The sequence below is a fragment of the Sturnus vulgaris genome, chromosome 17, assembly GCF_052056855.1.
Source record: "Sturnus vulgaris isolate bStuVul1 chromosome 17, bStuVul1.hap1, whole genome shotgun sequence".
NCBI classification, from domain to species: Eukaryota; Metazoa; Chordata; class Aves; order Passeriformes; family Sturnidae; genus Sturnus; species Sturnus vulgaris.
The window spans coordinates 13212186-13234283 of NC_142259.1; the positions used below are offsets into that span (position 1 = coordinate 13212186).

Genomic DNA, 22098 nt, shown 5'->3' on the forward strand with positions numbered 1-22098 from the left:
AGTTCTTTTTTTCCAGGAGAGTTCTGTTTAGTTGTTCCCAGCAATTCCTCCAGCAGACTCAGGCTCTGCTTGAACAATCATGTGCAGATCCAGGTTTTCTCCAAGGTGTTCATTACTTGAATAACACTCAGAAAATGAATTTGTCAGATGGTCAAAATTAAAGATGTGCTGTGAGTTGTCACTGCTGCCACCTGGCTTTGTGGCCACCCTCTGGCTGATTGAAGGGATGGGGCTCAATCCCCGTTTGGGGGAAAATTTCCCATTTGTTTGCTGCAAATATTCACGGTTTAGGAAACATTTTCTGTGGCCAAAGCCAGCACGAGGGCTCTGTGTCACTTGAGCTCCATTAAAAATGCTACTTTTGAATAATTTAAACCACTGATCAAGGGGTTACTTTGGGCTGGCACTGGAAGCTATTGCCATGGAGTATAATGTCAGCGTTCAAGTGCAGTAAGATTTCAGTTTTGCATACATCTTGTACGTGCTGTCTGCACTGGAGGAGATTTACACTTCCTGCATATCTTAGCCAGCAAAATTCCACCTCACTCCAAAGGAGTTTATTTTCTAAACAGGGCTAATACCCCAAAGTATCTGTTTGGGCACTTAAACCCAACATTAGAATGTTGCTGGTTTACCTGGCCACTCCAAATCAACACCCCTGAGAGACTGGGTAGGGATAAACATCCTATACTCTGTTTCCTTCCCCACCAGTTAATGATTATTAAGACTCTGCCATTCACAGTTTTCACACAAGAGATAACAGAGCAAACCAATAATTTGGGGACTATCAAACAAAAGCTATCTGCCAGATATATTAATACAACAGTTATTTTGGCACATTCATGGCTTAATGTGTGACAAATGTTTCAGATTTGGTCTTAAAAGCACCGTGTTATTACTCAGAGGCAAACCAAACACCCACCTTTGTAAACACGTTACTGTTGCTGAGGATTGGAGGAACAAATACAAAAGGGGAGGAAAAAAAAAATCTCCAAGGAAAAAAATAAAAAGTGGTTTCTGCATTGTAATAACCTGCACAGAGACATATTATTCAGGTGATGTGCAACTACATAAATAAGGGACTGTCCTTCCTGCCTCTGGATCCCGAGAAATTGCTGTCCTCGTAATACTCATCCATTTCTAATTTATATCAAGATGCAGGTTGTATCTTACCTTTGAAAAAATATATTTAAATTGCAATGACAGAGTGATAGCACTGTTATCTGGAGCTATAATTTCAGTTGGTATGCATGATAGCACAAATTGTCTGAAATGATGGGGTATTTGGGATGGCATTGTAAAGATTTTATTACAGTTTCGGAGCCAAAAGCCTCCCTGAAGTTCTGACGAGGTTGGGAGTGGGGAGTCAGAGTTTATTCATATGGATTCTTGAGAAATCTGCAAGGAGACTAAATCAAATAACAGGGATTTTCAGAGTTTACTTACTCTTACCATGTTATTTTTAAGATCCAGTATACATTTGAATAATAACAGAGGGGAGCAGAGTATTTAGAAAGGAGAAATATAAAGCTGAAATCCTTAAAACACACACATGCATTTGTGTTTCCTTCTTGCAGGCAATATTGCAGTGAAATAGGCATAAAATAGAGAATATAGATTGAAATAAATGGAAATAAAACAGTGGAAAGAGTACTTGCAGTATAGAAACACATAAGGTACTTTATATTTCAATGGCATTTACTAGTAGAGGTTATATTGTCAAATGTTAGCTATCATTAAAAATATAAATGAATAATCTGGGTTAGTACTGTAGAAAAATGTGTTATGGGTATGGATTTATTTTTAAGACCTCTGTGAGGCTGTTTATAAGAAATTTGCTATAAATTCTTCTTAAATGTAAAAAGATATCTATATTTCTTTTATAGTCATCTTTGGTGTTTTCCTGTACTCTTCTAAGTGATATGGGTTTAGTAATATAAAGTAAGATTATGTGTAATATACAACAATCAGACATCTCTATTCTCTTTCATTTAACCCACTTCAAATTTGGTTTTATTGCTATTCTTCATAGAAAACCCATGAACATTAGGAAACATGGCTTTAATTAGAAGTAATTTGTATGTTGACTTGTACCTTGAAGAACATTCGTTCATTTCTTCGACTGAATTAGAATTTTTATGTTGTTCTGAGAAAAAAGACAGGACAGAATTTTATTTCTCACTTTAGAGCCAGGTGAGATTGGCTTGGAGCTGGTCACCAACTGAGGCTCTCTGTGGCCTTGGCTACAACTTTTGATAGAAATAAATCTCCATAAATTCGAATTAACCAACCTGACTGGGGAGATTTCTGTTTTAAGAGACCCCAATAAACGAACAGGCACCTACCTGAGATGAACTAATTTGAAAGTAAGGCTGCTGCAAAACAACAAAAAAATAGAGTCGTAATGATAAACAGTTTTTCTCTCTGTTTCCTCCTTTGTCTTTTTTTAACCATCAAGTTTAAAGCTTCTACTGCGCTTTTTTTTTCTACTTCATAGGAGACAACTGACATTCTGTGGTAAATGGAAGAAAGAGCAGAGCAGAACTGAAAATCCTCTAATGCACTGACACTAACTTGCCCTCTATTGTTGAAAATGAGCAGGCAATCATGATTGTTCATCAAATGGCTCCTAATGCAGTTAAAGCATTCAGCTATAATTTCTCCTTGCATTTATAATTACTGTCATAGACTGCACACCTCAGTGAGCAGATTAAAGCTATAAACTATTTAGCCGTAGCTTTAAGATGAGGAACTTGATTTGTCTGGCAGCAGTTATTTGTTAGAGAGCTTGACACTTCACATAAAAATGACTCAACTTGATGAAGAACAATGCAGTTTAAGCAATGCAGTGATTTTAAATCAGTCATTATACCACGCCCTGTAAGAATTGCAAAGCAATTTGTTAAATGATATATAGGACATGTAGATAACTGTATGTGTTAAGTATACCAAAATAGAAGATTTTTTTCCTTCTCTGGGTTTTATTTTCTCATCCCTCTGAAGCAGCAGGAGCTGCTCTGATCACGTTCCACTCTTAGCCAATATGGCTGTTACATGGTCAAGGACAATTGTGTGAATCAGTGGCCCAAAATTCTACTTTAGAGAATTTAGCTTGCTCTTCAACTTCCATTTCTTCTTAGCAACAAATATTAGAAGCTGAGAGAGCCTTCCAGGAGAATCAGACATGCTGGGATGGAGCTGCCTGCAGTGGCGTCACCACAATTTTGTAAGCAGGATTTACCAGCAAAACCAAGAGTTCTGCTCCCCATGGCATCAACCAGAAAAAAAGAGAGTTCATTTCATGGAGGTCTTGATTATTTAATTCAAATGGGACTTTCCTGGCAATGTCTTTTTGGAAAATGATGGCTCCTCAGTGGGAAGAAAAATTCTGTGGGGAAGTTCCATTTTAAAATAGATTTTTGTTGGGATAAGCAGGGTAAAATTGAAAGGAGGAGACAGAGCTAGGAAAAGAACCATGTTGGCCTTTTTGCTGAAACAAAATCCTGCTGAAGCAAGGAACCACCTCCAAACCATCAACCCCCCCTCAAAATAATCCTGCCCTGGTGAAGCCTCAGTTCTCTTAATCCTTTGAAATTTATCACTGTTTCCCTTAAGTGGTAGATCGAGATTTATTCCTTTTTTAATTGAACATTTTTAAATCTTCAAAATTTCCCTGGATAGCATTTTTTTTCAATGTAGCCATGGTCCTTGTAAACCCAATTACAGTTTGTTCTTGGCTTTCCTGGGAGCAGGGTCAGGCCACATGATCCATCAGACTGTGGCAGCACCCATGGACCCGTGCAGATTCCCTGACTTTTTAGGAATACTACAGGTTGCTGCTAAGATCAGTTTTATTTAACATTGCATTGGAGCTTCCTTGCTCCTGGGCTCTGTACAAACACATTGCATGTGGCAGCTCCAAGGCAGGAACTCCTCTGCTCACAAAGAAACAGCAACTTTCAACCAGATTTTAACTGACCTTGAACAGTGCCAGCCTCCTCCAGCATTCACTATTCATAAGGACATCAAAATCTCGCCTTCTCCTCACTGTTCCTGATATTATTAAATGTTACAGCCTTCATAATCTATAGCAGAACATTTTTACCCGGTGAGATTTCAAAGGAAGGGTACCTGAGTCTTATTTATACATTTTACACCTCAGCAATCGAATCACAAAGATCAATAACAAAAGGAAAAGACGTGAGCAGTATCCAGCCCTCCAAAGCACCTTTCAATAAAAATAATGTAATTTAGCAGGATGATCACTCGGTGCAAATATGATGGAGCACAGATGGAAAATGAGGAAAATTATAGATACAGCTTTATGGGAGGAGGAAAGGAGGAAGAGATTTTTCACTATTTATTGAGATAATGAACAGATAATTCATGATTATTAAGCTGTAGTCTTCAGGCCTCATTCTGCTGTCTCTCCCCATCTCAGTTTGGAGCTGGGTGTGTTTGTGCATCCAGGCAGGGTGTGTTGAGAGGAGGGATCAGGCTTTGCACTGGGTTCCACAGAAATCCAAGCAGGATTTGCACCAGGGAAATGGGGTGGGACACAGCCCCCAGCACAGAGCTCTCAGCTTCAGTGGCACTTTGGTTCTTCTCCAAGAGCATCTCACCCTCCACAGCTGGGATAACATCAAAACACAACCCCAGGCAGCAGAATCCCAGCCCTGGGAGAGCCTGGGGGACTGATCCTCCCCCTGCCTGGAGAGCCCTGTTTTCCCGGGAGAAGGAGCTGGCTGAGCCCTCAAAGGTGTGAGGGGGCAGCAGAGGTGTCCTGCCAGAGGGTCCTGCTCTGGGAGCAGCACTGGCTCTGTGTGCTCCCATTCCCTGGATGGACAGCCAGACTGGCTGTGGGGAATGGCACATCCTGGGATCCAAGAGGAGCATGCACCAGGAATGGCTGCGCTGGAGGAAGGAGGGACACACAGGGCCAGGAGGGAACTTGTCCAGTGTAGTAAATTTTCACAATCCCTTTATTAAAAGCAAACAGTTCCTCCTCCCCTCCGAAATCCCTCCGTGCCAGCACTCAGCTCTTCTGCCGGGGGTCAGCCCATGCAGGAGTGGCGAGGGAGCCATGGGGAGTGGAGGAGCTTGTCATGTCTAATGAATACTCTGAATGTATCAAGATATATATTTTTTTCATTTCAGAAAAGGTTCCATTAAGAGGGAGACAGCCCTAACATGTGCTTTGGCCCCTCATCAGATTTATGAGTATTTGCTCTGCTCTTTAATAGGAAACTCTGCAGCAACTGCCACCTTGCCTGCTCTCCCTGAGATACACAGTGGCTTCTCGGGGAAATGCACTTCATTATTAATGTGAATTTGTACGTTTTTATGACACTGCTTGGGGGAAGGGGCAGGCAGAGATTTCCTGGTGATATATGCTCATTTCTAACCATTTATTGTCCCAGACAATCGAAGAGCAATGATAAACATTGTTTCAGAAAGCGGAGGGTGCCGCAGTGACATTTTGGAAAGGAAAGGAGAGGTGGCTGGAGTGGCTTTGATGTGGTTGTTCCCCTGAGCTCCACCTCTTGCAGCAGCAGTGTCAGACCAAGCTCTGTGCAGGGCAGGTCCTGCCTTTCCTATGGCCAGCCAGGACCAGAGGGGGCATGGAAGGAGGAGAAGGAATTCCTCCTTTGGGAAGCCTGAGCTGCAGAGGATCCCAGGGCTCAAGGATGCTCACTGCACTCTGTGCAGACACAGTGGGTTTGTCCTCTCCTCTGGGAGAGCTGTTCAAACTCCAATGTGAAACTGCAGGTTTCAGTCATTTAATGAAAATCAGCAACACTGCCCATTTCTGACTCCCCCAGGGCTGTACCCCGACCCTCACAGGTGGCCTGGGGGTGTCTGTGCCAGCCCATGTCAGGGGTGCCCTGGTGTGCCTGCCTCCATCCTGCTCCACCTCTCTCTTGCTTCCAGCCAAGGCCTGGGAGAACATTTCTGCCATTCCCTGAGTGCCTGTGCCACTCTTCATTGCACTCTGCTGTCAGTGTCACCACCTATTTTGGGGGACCAACACAAGCTGCTGGCACCCATCTCCACTGGAACTGCATCCTCACGGCTGCCCCCTTTCCCTGCATTAAAATCACTCCATTTCCTTTTTCCCACCTCTTCACCTCCATCCCGAGGCCACCACAGAGGATTCTCTCTGGGATATGGCCATGCCCTCTTTCTGCCTGTGTTCGTGTGAGGTGAACTCTCTGCTCTTCCACCAGCCAAGGGCAAACTCAAAACTTCCTTCGTGCTGGCTCAGCTCAGGATCAGCCTCCAGTGGAGCTCACCCTGCACTGGCCAGGCACAGACAGGCTGTGGGTGGGCTCCCAGCCCAGCAACTCACTTCCCTCCCTAATTCCATGGAGCCCTAATCTGTTGGCCTTGCTGTTTTTGTGGTGCAAGACCCAGGTTTGTCATCCAAGGAAGAAACGAGGAGGGAGGTAATGGTGTTTATTTGATCAGTGTTTTTTAAAACATTGTCTGTACTCCCAGGAATTATGTGGTGGCCTCCTGTAAATCACAAATGCACAGAAAAATAACTCTGGATATTTTCTTGAAGAGATTAAGGTGAAAGTTCCTACATTCATATATCACGTCTGGAAAAAAATATCAACAAGAGTGATAAGTATAGCCAGCACGAGTGTAAAAGCACACCCTGTCATTTGTTTTCCATGTGCCATATGTTTTCTGAATCCTGCACCTCCCACATACAAATCTCATGCAATAATGTGGGGTGCACACATTACTCAGGATTATTTCGTTAAGCCCTGCCTGTATGGAGGGAATTCACTTAGAGAAAGTCAAGCCACTGTGCTTTGTTTTGCTTTTTTTGCTTATTCTGGATTCATAGAGTAGAAAATTAAAGATCCCACTGTGCCAGGCGTCATGTCATTTGGTTTTAATTTAATTCATCTCTTCGATTCTCCCTGTTTCTCCTTTTCTTTAAGTATCATCAGTAGGTGGTCCAAGCATCAACCAGAAGATTTACTGGCAAGACTAAATGTATGAATGCTATGAACACATTGTTTTTCTGATATGATTTAATGACCTTTTTGGCATTCCCATGGCTGTTGAAATCTTCCATAATAACTCCCTTTGGCAGTCAGAGCTCCCGTTGATCAGGTGAAAGCTGATGCAAATGTCAAATGTCAATAAATTTGTAATCCATAAATATAATATTTGATGCTGGAGCGAGACCATTAAGCAAAGTGCAGAGGAGACACCGAGGGGATGAGCTGCACCTCAGTGGGAACAGAAAGCAGGCAGGGAAGGAATGGCACCTCCCAAAGCTCTCCAGAGCCAAACTCTTTTCCCTTTCCCTGAGTTCTCTGAGTTGCTGAGCTTTGCCAAAAGGGGTTTGTGGCTCGAGTCTGGCAGAGTGAGTTGGGTGATGCAGGTTCTGTCCCCACTTTTGCCTTTGCCTCATCGTGTGAGGTTGGGATTTAATGTCTCTGCTTCTAAAGGAGCTCTTCATAGCTCAGAGGTTCCCAGGGCCTCAGAGTCTGATCCTGGAAATGATTAGTTATGCGAGATATTCCAGTAAATTAGCAAGACCACTTACATAACTTAGGTGTTGCAGGAATGAGTCATGACTCATTTATAGCTTTAAGATGCTTGGAAGGGACGAGCCACGTATGAAGCCCAATTTTATACACAATAAAGACATGAGAGCACTCACATCATTTCCCAGGAGATTTCCTTAAGGACCCTCCACTTTGACCTTTGGCTCTGAACAGCTCCAGTTTGTTTGACATTGAAAAAAAGCAAATGTGTGAACACAGTGCCACGAGCATTTGCACTTTGAACATGCTGGGGCGGAACACAACTGAACTGGAAAAGGCTGCAACAGCTAATGTACTGGGAAAATAGAACAGAGGCATTCACTTAATAACTCAACTAATTCCTTTAGCTCACCTTGTAGAGATTTAACCTTTGAATGAGAGAGTCCCTAGTTCAAAATCCCGTGGCTCCTCTGTCCTCGTGTTAATTTTTAAATTATATATCATTGTTGAGAGGCCCTTGTGTTGAGCATTACAGGCTATTTTTCATGTCTAAAATGGGGAATTATAACTGAGCATTAGCTACTGGCTATAAATCACACAGAACAAAGTGGCATCTGCATCTACTCAGTAACAAGAGTGGGAGAATTGTAACTTAGTTAAATCGAGACAAGAGCGAGGACACAAATGTGGTAGGAGAGATAATTGTGACTCGAGAAAACGAATGGTCCCTCCAAGTGTGTCACACTCACACTGTCCTCTGCAGCTCCCCACAGCCAGTGCTGCCAGTGCACAGGCACAGCAGCAGCTGGGGCAGCCCTGGGGGAAAATGCAGAGCTGGGAATTCTTGCAGAGCTGGGAATTCTTGCAGAGCTGGGAATTTTTGCAGAGCTGGGAATTCTTGCAGAGCTGGGAATTCTTGCAGAGCTGGGAATTTTTGCAGAGCCCTCCGTGCAGTGCCAGCAGCACATCAGGGTGGTGCTGGGTCAGGGCTGGGCTGGGGACCCTCCCCACAGCCTGCACACAGCTCCTGTCCCTTTGGCCGGCCCAAAAGGGAGCAGGACCACAGCTCCTCTCCCGGGATGAGGTTTTATTCCCAATTGTTTCATTCCCAGCTGTGGCTGCAGCCCAGGTAAGGAGGAGGCAGCACGAGGCTGTTTACAGGACAATTTTCCAGGCTGGGTAGGGGCTGACCAGCTCCTCCTCTGCTGCTCAGCTCACAGGGCTCACCCTGCTGCTCCTGTGCCTCTCTGAGCCGCCCACTGATAATCTGGTGTTATCTTAAAACACAACAAAATAAACCCAGCACGGCCTCATTCTTGCACTTGTCTCTGCTGGCCCTTTTTTTTCCATTTTTGGTTTTTTTGGTTTTTGGTTTTTTTTTTCCTAGTTCTTTCACTCTTTAGAAGGCTTCCAAGATCTCTTGTGTCCTCACTAGGTTGAGCAAGATCTCCCTGGTGCCCTGTGCCAGTGGAAATTATTTGGTGCCTTTCTGAGGGATGCTCTTGCACTCAGTACAGCACCTTCACAGCTGTGGGGTTTGGACCCTCATGCACCAACAGATTCAAAAATAGACAACTACACACAGTGCCAGGGGTCTCCAGGGTGTTTGTTCAGATATTCCTCTTTCTGGGGGTCTGTGCAGCACCAGCCACTAGAGCTGCTTAACAACTCCTTGAGTGGAATGTCCAGGAATTTGGATTATTCTCCCTGCAGTGCAGGTCTCTGTGCAAAAAGAGCACAGACCTCCACAAGAGGTTTCACTGAAATGAAAGCTGGGGTTTGTTTCACAGCAGACAATACAAGAAGCAGATTTTTTGCAGCTAGAGCAGGGCAGCATCCTGGCAGGAGGCATTTGCTCAGAGCTGCCAGCAGGACAGGGGTAGCAGGAATCCTCCTGCTGCTGCCTGGTCGAGGTTGATGAAGGTCCTTTCCTGCTCCCTTGCTCAGTGCCCCACCCTGGCAAGTGTTTCCAGGATTAAATTCAATAATCAACACTTTATGCTGATTATTTAATCACAGCTTCCTAATGACCCTGGCCTTGTCCAGTACTCCGTGGGGGTCCAAGCACCACAGGATTCTGGTCCAGGAGTAATCTCTGAGTAACAGCAATTGTTAGAGTTGCTTTGCTGATTAGGGACAAACTTAAGAACATCCTTAAAAGCTCTGCAGAGCAGGGGCCTGTGTGCTATATGTTTATTAAGCTGTTCAGCAGTAATTCAGGCAGCTGAGAATTGTTGAGGACCTGGTCCATCTAATTGTGTGTCTAAATCATGGTTTGCCTGTGCTTCAGAGGTGCTAATGTTACATCCTGCACAAAGTGTCTCGGGTTATGTGGTCAGAATCCTGCGGATGGTCAGTCTGCAGCATAAAATTGAAAATTACAACGTGCACCATAAAGCTACCGCCTCAAATTTATTATATATTGCAGCACAACAAGCAAATTCATACTAGATGCAGTATATGCCCAGACATTAATGTGAGAAGAGGATGAAATATTCTCCTCCCAGCTCAGTGCTGTGTATTCTCTCCAGAGCAGACCTGAATTGCCCAGGATCACCAAAGGAGAGGCAGGCACCAGGAGTGTCCAGTGGCACGGGCAGGACATCCCATCCCTCCCCAGGGCTCTGAACTTGCAGTTCTGCTCATGCAAGAGCTGAGCTCTCAGCAAAATCTCTTTATTATTCATCATAAAGAATCCCAGCTGTGGAAAGCAGCGCTGGGAGGAGATGGGGACGGGCTCTGCCTCGCCCCAGTGTAAATCAGGAGCCACTCCAGCGCTGAGTCCTGCTGTTGTCACTCGGCCATCAGCTCAGGATCAGCCCTTTACCTGCAGAGGAGGAGTGAAATATCTCACAGCTCTGTGGCCAGGGGCCTGCTGAGCTGCTCGCAGAGCTGCTGTCAGCATGCCCAGGGCAGGAGCATATTTTTTCCTTGCTGTTGTACATAAGGGCTCTGCTGCAGCCGACAACATGAAATGTGTTAGTTCGGTTTGTTCAAAATGGAGTGTGTTTGTTAAGTGTTGCCTCTTTGATGTTGTGCTGCCATCTCCATCTTTGTCAGCATTGCCCATCTTTTTCAATCTAATGAACTCAAACCATCAGTGCAACTTAAGTTCGGCTGTCTGTTCTTGCATAGTTAATATTAAAAATGTACTAACAGTGTGGCTGCGAAATCAAATTATGCACATAAATATGCTGGCATAGCAGAGGAGGCGGCAGAAGCTGAAGTTAGCAACATTGATGCCAGTTCACATTTGCAAATCAACCGTCAATCTGTCATTAAACATGTTATCAAATGATGATAAGTGTATGCTTCTTGCTTGCATTGGCGCGCTTATTCCCGATGTTGATGTGCATTAATGGGATAATGTGCATTAACATAGTCTTGCTTGGATGAACACAAAACATTTTTTATCCGTCTCAGTTTGTTTCCCCCTGTGGCCCCCAAGTAAGTGTTTTGTGTTATCAAATTGCCAAAAAATGGGAAAACACATTACTTTTAATTAGCAAAAAAAATTTTGAGTCTTTTTTTTTTTTTTTTCTTTTTAAATTTATTTTTATAATTTTTTTTTTACTCAAACTATCTCCTGGGTGTTGTCACTTGAGGTGAGGGGGGGACAAAAAAAAAAACCCAAAACATTCCACTGGCTTCTTTAAGTAAAACGATTAACGTCAGGAGCTCAGAGATGACAATTATGTGCTGTCTTAATGCACTGGCCTTTCCTCGCAGCCCCTGCTTGTGACACGGGTGATGGGCTGTGCTCAGCCATAGGAAAGCAGGAGCAGGGATCATCCCGGGCATTCCCAGCCCATTGTGTGCCACTCTCAGGCACTCCCCGAGCAGCTTTGCACACAAGGCAGCTTGGGCTGGGCGGAGGGATTCAGCACCACCAAAACTGAGGATGCTCCAGGAGGAAACTGAGCATCCCAAGGAACTTCCCGAGTGTTATCTCAGCTCCCTTCGCACTCAGGGCTCCATCGCTGCTGAGAAACTGCCAGGAAGTTTAAAAAAAAAAAAAAATTAAAAAATCCTTTTTTGAAAGAATAAAGGCATTAAAAGAACTTGTTATCGCCTAATTAATGACGGACCATGCTGCTTCCCCCGGGACAGAGGGAGCCCGGGGAAGGCTCCACTGCCCTGAGAATGACTCGAACAAAACGGGGAAAAAAATAGAATTTCTGTTCGCTGCTTTTATTCAGAATTGAGCTGTTTCCCCAGGCTTTCGGGGAAGTTGAGGTTGGAACTCCAGCGGAGCAGGGGAAGCAGCTTTCACATCGGCAGGATTTGAAGGTTTGCAAACTCCTGTTAAAAAGTCAACGGAACAAAGTTCTCCCCACTCCCTTAAGAACGGTTAAACCTTCCTATTTCTGCAACAGCACCAAAATTGTGATATCCACCCAAATTGTTACCTTAGAACAGAAGGAAAAACGATATGAACAATATCCAGTCCTGGTCAAAAGGCTGGGAATTCTTCCAGGAGTTTTACTAGGACTTGACCAGTAATGTTATCAACTCAGGCTTCATAGTTGCCTTAAAGGAAAATCAAACATTTCAAGTGTTTTATTTTTAGTTTAGAAGCTGGAAAATGAGACTTCTTCTGAAACTTTTATGAAAGATATCGGATTATCTATGTTTTTCTAGAACAGCAACTCTCTCTCATATAATAGAAATGTAATAGAAAATTGCTCTGAGTCTCTGCTTAAGACTACATCTAACCTCCAAATATGGTTTGAGATTTATCTTGAATTTAAAAAAAAATAACAACTGGTAGAATAGCAAGATACTACAGACTGTGAACTTTTTGGTAAATGAATCAAACTTTTGATCACTCTCTATTTTTTTTCTCTAACAATGTCATTAACTTTAGACATCTTATTCAGGTCTCTGATTTCTATTATTTGGGTGATTTAAAGGAAAAATAGAAGGGAATAATTATTGATTTTTTTTTTCCTATATAAATTGTCTTGATTTTATAAAAGTCATCTGTATCATTTCCTATTATTTCTAAATTGGGGATACAAGAGCACAAGTTTCATAATCATAAAACTCTAATAGCAGTAATTGTACTCCTGTTAACCCCAGCTCCAGCAAGCCCTCACAATTCCTACTTGGAAACCAAAGAGCTTGTCTTCTAATACAAAGAGCTTGAATTTTAAGTGTATTTTCTGTAACACATCCATTACTGGCAGAATTTATCCAGCAACATTTCTCTTTTTTTTTTACAGTTGTGTAGCTCTCCGTTGTTTCTACTCCATGAGCTACCTTGAAATTAACTTGTCAAACGTTTGTCCCACTGCTTAGGGAGGATTCCTCATCAGCTGAGTGGTCTGGTTTGTCAGGGCTCCGAGGTGCTGGCAGTGAGGTGGCACTAAAAAGGCTCCTGTGGAGGCTGTGCTGGGATCTGTCAGGGGCTCTGTGCTGGGAGGGACTGCTTGTGTTTGGCAAACCAAAGTGGGAATTGTGGCTCAGGGACTCGCTCTCCACACTGACCCCTTCAATCCATCTCCCCTTTAATCCATCTCCTTCAAAGTGATTCATCACCACGGCCCAGGGCTCTCCCTGCCTCTCTGGGACACTTCCCAGCAGCCTGGAAAACCGGGAAACTGAGCAGCACAGAGCTGAATCCCAGCCTTGGGAGCAGGCTGGGTCTGATTCTGTCTGAGAGCTCCAGGCAGTCTCTGTTTTGAACAGCTGTACTAATCAGGTGCATTAATTTCCCAGTTTTCATTAAGCAGTTTGGAGCAGGGAGATGCTGTTCCTCTGCATATTTCAAAGCAGATGTTGAATAAGGGATGAGCAGTCACAGACTTGGGCTCTTCCCCCTCCTCGTTCTCCCAGTCCTTACTCTCCCTTCTCTATCTCGTTCTATTATCCTGGGCCTGGCTTTGGAGTGGTTTCAGTTTTTGAAAATGGCAAGTAATTAGTCAATATGTTTTCACCATATGTATGAGGCTCAGTAAAGAGGCAACCAATGGCCTTTGTCATGGCACAGTGAGCGCTCGTTTTCTCGGCACTTCAAGTGACGCTGAGCGTGCGGCGAGCGCCAGGAATTTAATCTGCGAGGAAACATTTGACATCATCATTCACAGTTCAGTGCAGGTCACACTTTTGGGCTGAGGCCCCTTTGAAGGTCACCTCTGTTTGTGCTGAGAGCTGCCTCTGCCCTGCCTGGTGCCCTGGATGAGCAGGGGGGTGCAAAGGGGGACGAATTGTGACTCCAAGTGGTCCCATTTTCCATCTTCTTGGCACCGATGCTGTTGCAGCAAGGGAGAATCCTTGAAAGCCTTTTTTTTCCTTTCAGACTGGCTTTTTACACACCCCAAGCAAGTTATTGCATATTTTCCAGCTAGAAATTTTTGCTGTAAGGCTTCCTCTCTTGCTGACTGTTAACAATATTTAAAAAGGTCAGAATCTGATCTTAACACTGCTGATATGAAGTGACATTTGCCCAAATTTTGCCATCTCCTGGGCAAAAATATGTCCAGTGTTTTCCAGAAAGACATGGGATAGACAGCAGCTTTGTCTGGCTGCTTTCCCCTCTTGGGAAGACTGAATTTCAGTTATCTGGGGAACAGGTTTCTGCATTGCCCACTGGCTTCCTTCAGATTTACAGATAAAACATTTGAGCTCGGCCTCATTTCAGTGAGTTACAGGTTTGTGGTTTTTTAACATTTTGGGATATTTACAACAAATAATCTTCAGTAAGAACAATGACATTTTGTTTTACTGCAGCCATTATTTAAATTTATGTGGCATTGCTATTGAAGTCAATAGGACTTTTTCCTGAGTACGTTTTGCAGGGTACAGTATCATTAAAATATGACAGTTAATAGTCTTGTTTATGTTATTATATTTAATGAATAAATATATCAGTCTGAACGTCAGACTCAGCTTTGTTTATACTCTTTAATTGTAGTCTTATCTCCCCTAGAAGCACGTTATATCTTTTAATTTTATAATTATCCACTTTATTCATGTGTGACACTCCAGAACTGCTGCTTATATCCTAAGAGACATCCAAATACAAACAGATGGAAGACAGGCAACCACTAGGAAATTCAGATCTGGATCTGAATCCAGCTCCATCTTTTCAGACCACTCCACAACTTCAGCTCCAAGGTCTTGGTTTGGGCTGTTGTGTAAAGAAGCAGGAGTTGCAGAATGATTGATTTATCCAGCACCTCCAAACATGAACTTCCACAGGGATTTTACACGATCCTTCAGCACCGAAATGCTCTCGGTCTCTAAAAAGAAACCCGAGCTCTAAAGGCAAAGAGAGAGCACTGCTCACATGGCCCTTTCTGAAGTTTTTCAAAATGGAATTCAAGATCATCTCTTCAGAGGTTGCATCTAATTCCAAACTCTCTCGTTTTGGGATCTTTTGCCATAACAGAGTTACAGTTTAAAAAGCCAGACTGAATAAAGGTCTGACACTTCCACTGTAAAATTGTGTCAGAAATATTTGTGCTATAGTGAGGAGAAGTTGAGTAAAACCCCGGGGTGTTACAGATGTACATGGGAAGAGTTTCCACAGGATTCTGTGTGTTCTCCCTTCAAGCCCTCCTCCTCACCTGTGATGTAGCACAGCAAATACTTGCTGAGTGATGCTGCTTCCAAAGGTGATGCCTTCCTTTGGATCCAGTAGCCAAAGCAGGAGCAGGCTGGGAAAGGGGAACACCCAGAGCCCAGAAATGCTGCTGGGATGACAAGAGAGCAGCTGGCAAGAAGAGACGAGTGCAGACAGGCAACAATAGAAAAAACACCAAAAAAAAAAAGAGTAGAGTTTCCCCAGCTACTGAAAGCAACATCTTTACACAGTATGTATTTTCTTTTTCCCAGTTTATCTGTTCCTGGGCAATATTTTAACCTCTTAGATTTGGAAAACTTCCCTCACCTGTTTTATGTTTAGAACTTCCACTCAGCCTCCCAAAAGTCACCTCTTAGGCAGTCGTGTAAGGATGGGAAAATCTGCTTAGAGGCTGACACAAAGTCAGTACTTCTCCCAGTTAGCACTTGAAGAAGAAAATATCATAATATTTAAACCAGTTTTGAAAACTTTCCATGAAAATAGGGGAAGGGAAAAAAAAAACCAAACCATAAAACACTAGTTGCATACAGAGAGAGGCCAAAGAGAGTTCAGTTACCATAGAGATTATTACTGGCAATTGGTACTCGGCAGCAGATTGGGATCTGTTACAATATTTTTATTAATATTTTCCCTTAATTGGTTATTTATATATTTTGGATCCATCTCTGTGCTGGGCCCAGATTTTTCTCTTTACCTGTCACTCTTGCTGACATGAAGCAGCAGTGACTGTGCCAGGGAGGAGGAATTTCCTCGCTGTGTAAACAGTGCCAGGGTCACAGCACAGCAAACACCTCGAGGACAAGTCCCGTGCTTGGCTTTGGCTGCCAGAGGAGAGAAAAGCTCCTCGGTGTCCTCAGCCCCTGCTCTTTCTGTGCTAGTGCCACCCAGAACGGGCTGGGTTTTGTAGGAACAGCAGAGAGGACACAGGACACCCCTTCCCCTTGCAGCTTTCCCTGGAGGGTGTGCAAGCCTGCTCATTTAACACGCACAAATTTCTGTGTTTCAGCTGGTGATTCAGGAAATATCCTGTTCTAAAGCCTTTCCCTCTTGTCCCTGGGGTCCCCAGGATCCATCCCGTGTGTGATGCAGCACCCTTGGCCAGTGCTAAGGGACTTTTATAATCATCCAGCTTCTACAAATTCCAGTCTTCATTTTTTAAATTTTCATTTCGGTGTGTACCCAATGTCAAATGCATTTTAAAGTGCTGCTATGTTTTTTGTTTGTTTTTTTTTCCTGCCACACCAATTGCCTTTAGGGAGGTATTTTTTCAGGATGCCTGAGAGCAGCTGGGCTCTCATCCCTTTTCCCTCTCACCCCCAGCCTGTTGCTCCCTCCTGCACCTTGAGCAGTGCAGGGGACAGGGAGATGTGGGGACTCTGCTGCAGGGAGTCAGCTGCACAGTGTGAACCAAGTATATCCAAAAAAATAAAAAGACAGAGAGGGAGAAACATGTTCTTTTCATCTCTAATCTCCTTTAGTTATCATGATCTCAAGGGTTATTTGTAATGATAGTAGGCACTGCATTTCAGATGGAAATGTGATTTTCCAAGCTGACGGTGTCACTTCAAGTAAACAAAGTTAATTCTGCTTCCTGCTATGCAAGGCCTAATCTCATTACCCAAACCACAAGTAGAATAACAGAAAATATTCCCATCTGTCAAAAGAACTTAAAATAAAGGTGGAAATTGTTTTTATGTCTCGTCCCTCCTCTTCCCCCCAAATCCCTCACTGGACATTAATTATCACATCATATTTAAACCTTATCAGATCCCCCAGCCTTGGCCTGAGTTTCCTTTTTTGTTTGCTGTCTGTGGGATGGTGAGGGATTTGCTGCATTTCAGGGTGACAGCATCCCCACAACAGCTCAGGACCAGCAGCACCTGGGGGATGGATGCAGAGCAGGGTGACTGCACTCACTGCCTTGTCACATGCACAGGTTAAACCCAGCCCAGCTCCCTGCCTTTGGCTCAGTGATCCAGTGTCACATGCACAGGTTAAACCCAGCCCAGCTCCCTGGCTTTGATCCCCACTGAAGGACCAGGAGGGGACCAGGCTCCAGCAGGAGCTGTGCCAGCTCTGGAGCAGACCCTGCCATTCCTGGGGCTGACTCGGAGCTGCAGACAATCCAAACACTCTGATGAATAATTCTCAGCTCCTTTCAAACCCATCAGAAGGAGATCATTCATAGAACTCTCCAACAACAGTGTTTTTCAGCTCTTCTTCATTTGAAATGACCTTTATGTGATAATAACGTCTGCCTTGCTGAGCCTTAATTGCTTAATTAGAGAAGCAGCTTCTCTATTAGACAAACAGGTTTTGGAAAAGTGTCTTTTTTTCTCGCAAGGCCGATATTTTCTTTCATTTTAAGCTCATCAGCAGTATTTTTAAAAGTTTAAAAAAACAATTTCAAGTGGTTATAGGGTGTTAGTTTATTTATGTATTAGCCATTTGAAGGCTTTATGTTCCTCTCTTCCCGAGAGGTATTTACAGAAGGAATCTCTCCCATTAGAAATTTCACTGCTTTTCCCTACCGTGATTACATAGCCCTTTACAAAAAATGCTGATTTTTCCCTGAGCAGCTGGTAAAGATTCCGGGTGTGATTGGGAATTTATTTATCCTGGGCAAAGGGCTGAGCTAAAAATCCTGCACCTGTTTCCCACGTGGAGAACAGAGCTGGTGTCCTTGCTGGGAGCCCGGGTAAGCCTCACTCTGAGCTCTATCATATTTTCTCTTTTAAACGGGACTTTGGGGCAGCTTTGGCCTATTTTTGTTGTGGTTTCTGAGCTGGAGCCAATCAATCTGCTGGTCTAGGGTTGTTCCTGCCTGTGTGACTGTTGGTAGTTTTGAAGAATTCGATTGACTCGTTGGTTGTGAAAATCCATGAGGGTTTTTTTCTGAGGTTGGATTTTTTTTTGGGATGGTGTTGTTACACTGATGTGCTGTGCTGGAAGCAGAGGATTCCTGAGGGGCTGATCAAAGTTACACCAAACCAGCATTTCTCAAATTAGATTTGGGGCTGGTTTGTGAAAAAAGCCTCTGCCAGAGCCATCCAGCAGGAGCAGGAACATTTGGGATATCCCAGCCCTGAGGAGCAGCCCCAGACTTTTCTCTCCAGAAACAACAATCCCCTTAACTGTGTTCTTTCTAAAATCTTGCCTTGCTGAAAACAATGTCACCCTAAAAGCCAAAAGGTGAGTGATAAATGACTGTGGTGGGGAAAAAAATTGGACCAGAAGTTGTTCATTTTGAGAACTTTGGGAGTATTTAAGAATTGGCTTTCACTTATTTCAACCTCAGTGTTTTTCAGGCCATTCTACCCAAGTTTTTCATCCTGTTGCTAATAAAAAGTCTGACCATGGCAGGAGCTAAGTGCCAAAGGGATTTTTTTTGGGTTGTTCTGCCTGGTGTTTTGGGCAGGTTTGCTCTGCTGATGCTCCAAGGCAATCCAAAATCCTGCATTGGCAGGGGCTGAGCCCTGCACCATCCCTGTGGTGCAGAGCAGGGTTTGTGAGCTTGGTTCTGCCCTCTCCCCGAGTTTAGAGCAGGGCTGGCTGCCACCCCACTGGGTCACACCTACCCCTGGCTCCCTGTGCCCCAGGGAACAGCAGTGGGCACTCCTGGACCTGCTCATCTGAAAAATCCCCCTGGTCTCATAGCCCAGAGTTTGCAATGCTGGAGTTTTTTCAGAAGTTGTGGCATTTAAGAATAAGGAAAGAAGCAAAAGGATGATTTGGGGTGAGGCAGGAGGTTTGTGTGTGGCCAAAAAAAGTACTTGCAAACAGCAAAAATTGATGTTTCCTTAACAAAGGCCAAAACCACTTAGAAATGATCTATGCCTAATATATTTGTTGTGCCCTAAGGTCATAGAGAGATTTTTTTACTTTTTTTTTCTCCCAAGAAAAAAAAATGGGTAAAACTTGCAGTTTTGAAAATATGTATTTGGCTTTAGGGCATTTTCAAAGGCTTTTTTATTGTGTCTACAGCCACTGGTTCACTTCTGCTTTTCAATTCCCAGATATTTTTCATGATGTCTATTTTAATAAGTTTTGAGTCGAGCCATTGTTCTCCATTAATAGTTTGCAAAAATGCCATTGGGTTGGAGCCTCTCAGAAATGACACCCCGGGATTTTTGAGGTTCAATCCAAGGCATGGGCAAAGTGAAATCTCTTCCTGAGCTTCAGAGTTTCTCTTTTTTCCCTAATTCCACTCAAAGTCACTTGGCTGCACTGTCCCAGCTCCTTGTGAGGAAGGCTCAGGGATGAGATAAAAGAGCTGCAAGCAGAGCTAAAGGAGCCAAAATCTCTGGATTCAGTTCCTGCCCACGCTGTTGAGGCAAATAAATAAAAATGAGAGAGAAGAGCATCTGCAAACACACACAGAGGCACATGCCACGTGTGGGAGGGAGCAGGAACGGGGGCTGCATTGCCAGAAGGGAGCATTGTCTGCAACAAGTCTCCAGAAAAGCACTTTTAAAAGATTTTTTTTTTTTTTTATTGTAACCATAGAAAAGCAGGGCCTTGCATGATGTTCAACATGTGGCCAGGATCTATCAGGTTTATTGAAAATGTTCATTTCCTTAAAATTAAGCCAAGTCTGGTTTCCTTTGTCAAATCCTTACCTTCCTTTTGCAATTTATAGCTCAAAAATAACTTTTTTTTTCTTTTTTTTTTTTTTTTCCCCAATGAAGAGGAGCCTCTGCAGGGAGCTGTGTCTAGGGCAGTGCTTTGCTAGGGCAGTGTAACTTTATTACTTTATTCTTCTTTTTCTCTCTTTCTTCTTGTTTTTTTACACCCTGAAACAGATGTAAAAGTTCCTACTCAATTCAGGCAACCTTTGTCATAAATTAATTTCTGAGAAACGTCTGCATTACAAAGAAACTTGGTCTGTGCAGCACGTGAGCGTGGCTGGGTTATGTCCTTATGATCAACAATCATTTGGGTGTTTAAACCAGAAGGGAAATGTTTTTCTATGTCATAAGGAATGTTTCTGAGGCCATAACATCCTGTTAAGGCAAAATAACTCTGGTGACAAAATCTATTTGATTGTCTGTGTGATCTGCCAAAATTCCCAATTAATGGGGAGAGAGAGGCTCAAGAAGTGGAGTTGAAAATCAACCAGAATTATTTCTTCTTTTCCTGCTGTTCTCTGGAGCTTCAGCACAGAAATTCATTCCTGGGGGGATAAGAGCAGAGATTAGGTCAATCTGCAGAGCCCATTCCCTCCCTCCTCTCAGGTCTGAAGTTTTCTGTGATAAATTATTCTAATGGTTTGTATTGCAGTGGGAACCAAAGGCAGCAGGAACATCCATTCTGCTGAGTACTTTACATACACACATTAAGAAACAATCTCTGCACAAGATGTCCATACAGTTTTATTTCTCTCTGCTGTTTCTTTTTTCTTTTTTTCGAGGACTATCTGGTTTATGGTTGCAGTTTGGAAAACTGTTACCTCGTTGAGCAGTTTAGACTAAGCATGACTCAAAGACAGCCTCTTTTTTTTTTTTTATAACTCAATCTTCCAAAGTCTGCTATAAATGCAAATAGTGAGGAGATGCCCCAATGTTAAGATGCTGATATTCACATAGTATGGGAAGTGTCAGTGTAATATGTGTGAAATAACTTTAGCACAGACCATTTTGGAAATCTCTGCAGAAGAGAAAGTTTTCCTGCCTATAAATGTGTAAACTCTAAGAGAAATGGAGACACTTAAAAGAAAAAAAGAACAAAACTAATTGCAGTTACTGCAGTTTTGTTCCTTCCTTGGCTGAACAAAGGAACCCCAGTGGAGTTTGTCTGACTCTGCCTCCTGCAAACCAAAACCAGGGCAGATTTTCCTGGGCTCTGCTGCTGCCCCTTTCCTAAATACTGGGTTTAGTTTTAAGCTCTGATGGAAGCCTTGCTGGGGACAGGGGCCTGCTCCTTTCCTCGTGTCCTTTTCCCATGGAGGAGCTTCTCTGAGCTCAGCTGTTCCCCCAGACTCGGGGTGAGCAGGACTGGGACACATGGCACCGTATCACAGGATCTCGGAGATCTCTCAGTAAAACAAACATGCCTTTTGAAGTTGTTTGGCTGTTTCCAGAGCAAAGCAAGAACTTCAGAAAGTACTTTGACTACTGGGCCAAAAGGAATCCTTTTTTTCATTCTTTTCCCTGCCCTCCCACCCTGTTTGCCTTTCTCTTTTCCCTACTTGACTTTCCTGGTAAAATTTTTTCCAAAGGAATCCTTAAAGTCAGTAAAACGTTTTGTCAGCACAATAATTTTGGTTAGGGTTGTCATTCTTTTTCTTTTTTTAATAGCATTTCTATGTTGGTACAACGTTCAGCACAGGTTCAGCTGTACTAAACCAAAGCGATTTTGCTGATAAAGCTTATTTAATTCAGGGAATTAGTAAAAACTTCACTGCTAAAACCACTCTTTTGGCAGAACGAGCTGCATCTGTATTAGAGGGATTTGGTGGTGTAGCAGCAAAATGTGGGGTTTGCCAACAACTTAACCCTCAGAAGTGAAACCCTCCTGTTGAAATGTGCTTGCTTTGAACTTCTGTGGCCTCCATATGCTGAAGAAAGGCTGGTTGTAGCATTCGAAATTCACAGGACTAAAACAAGCCTTAGAGTGATTAAATTCAACTCCCTAAACATAACTTAGGCAGCTCCCAGCTTGATTTATGGAAATTCATCTCATCTGGTGAAAAAGTCGAGTTGTGCTCAATGGCTCTGACCCTCTTCCCTCCCTTTGATGGGAATATCAGCATGGGGATATTATTTTAATATGCCTCGACTTGTCCACGTGTGAAACAAATCTGTAAAGTCTCAGTGCTGGAGAGGGGCTTGGCTCCAGGGTTTTTACCCATTTTGGTGCCTCGGGGGTTGTCACACCAGTTTGAGGGCTTGCTGGCCAGTTTGGACTCATGAAACTGTAGCACCACTTACTGGTTTTGCTGGAGAAATTCCAGCCAGCAAAGCCAGGCAATGTTGTTTATCTCCTGCTGTCATCATAACTATT

General features: G+C 43.5%; 1 protein-coding gene across 2 annotated transcripts in view; it reads left to right on the forward strand.

Moving 5' to 3' along the window:
* TSHZ2 (teashirt zinc finger homeobox 2) overlaps positions 1–22098 on the forward strand; it is a 209788-nt gene that overhangs the window by 132893 nt on the left and 54797 nt on the right. The window lies entirely within an intron of this gene.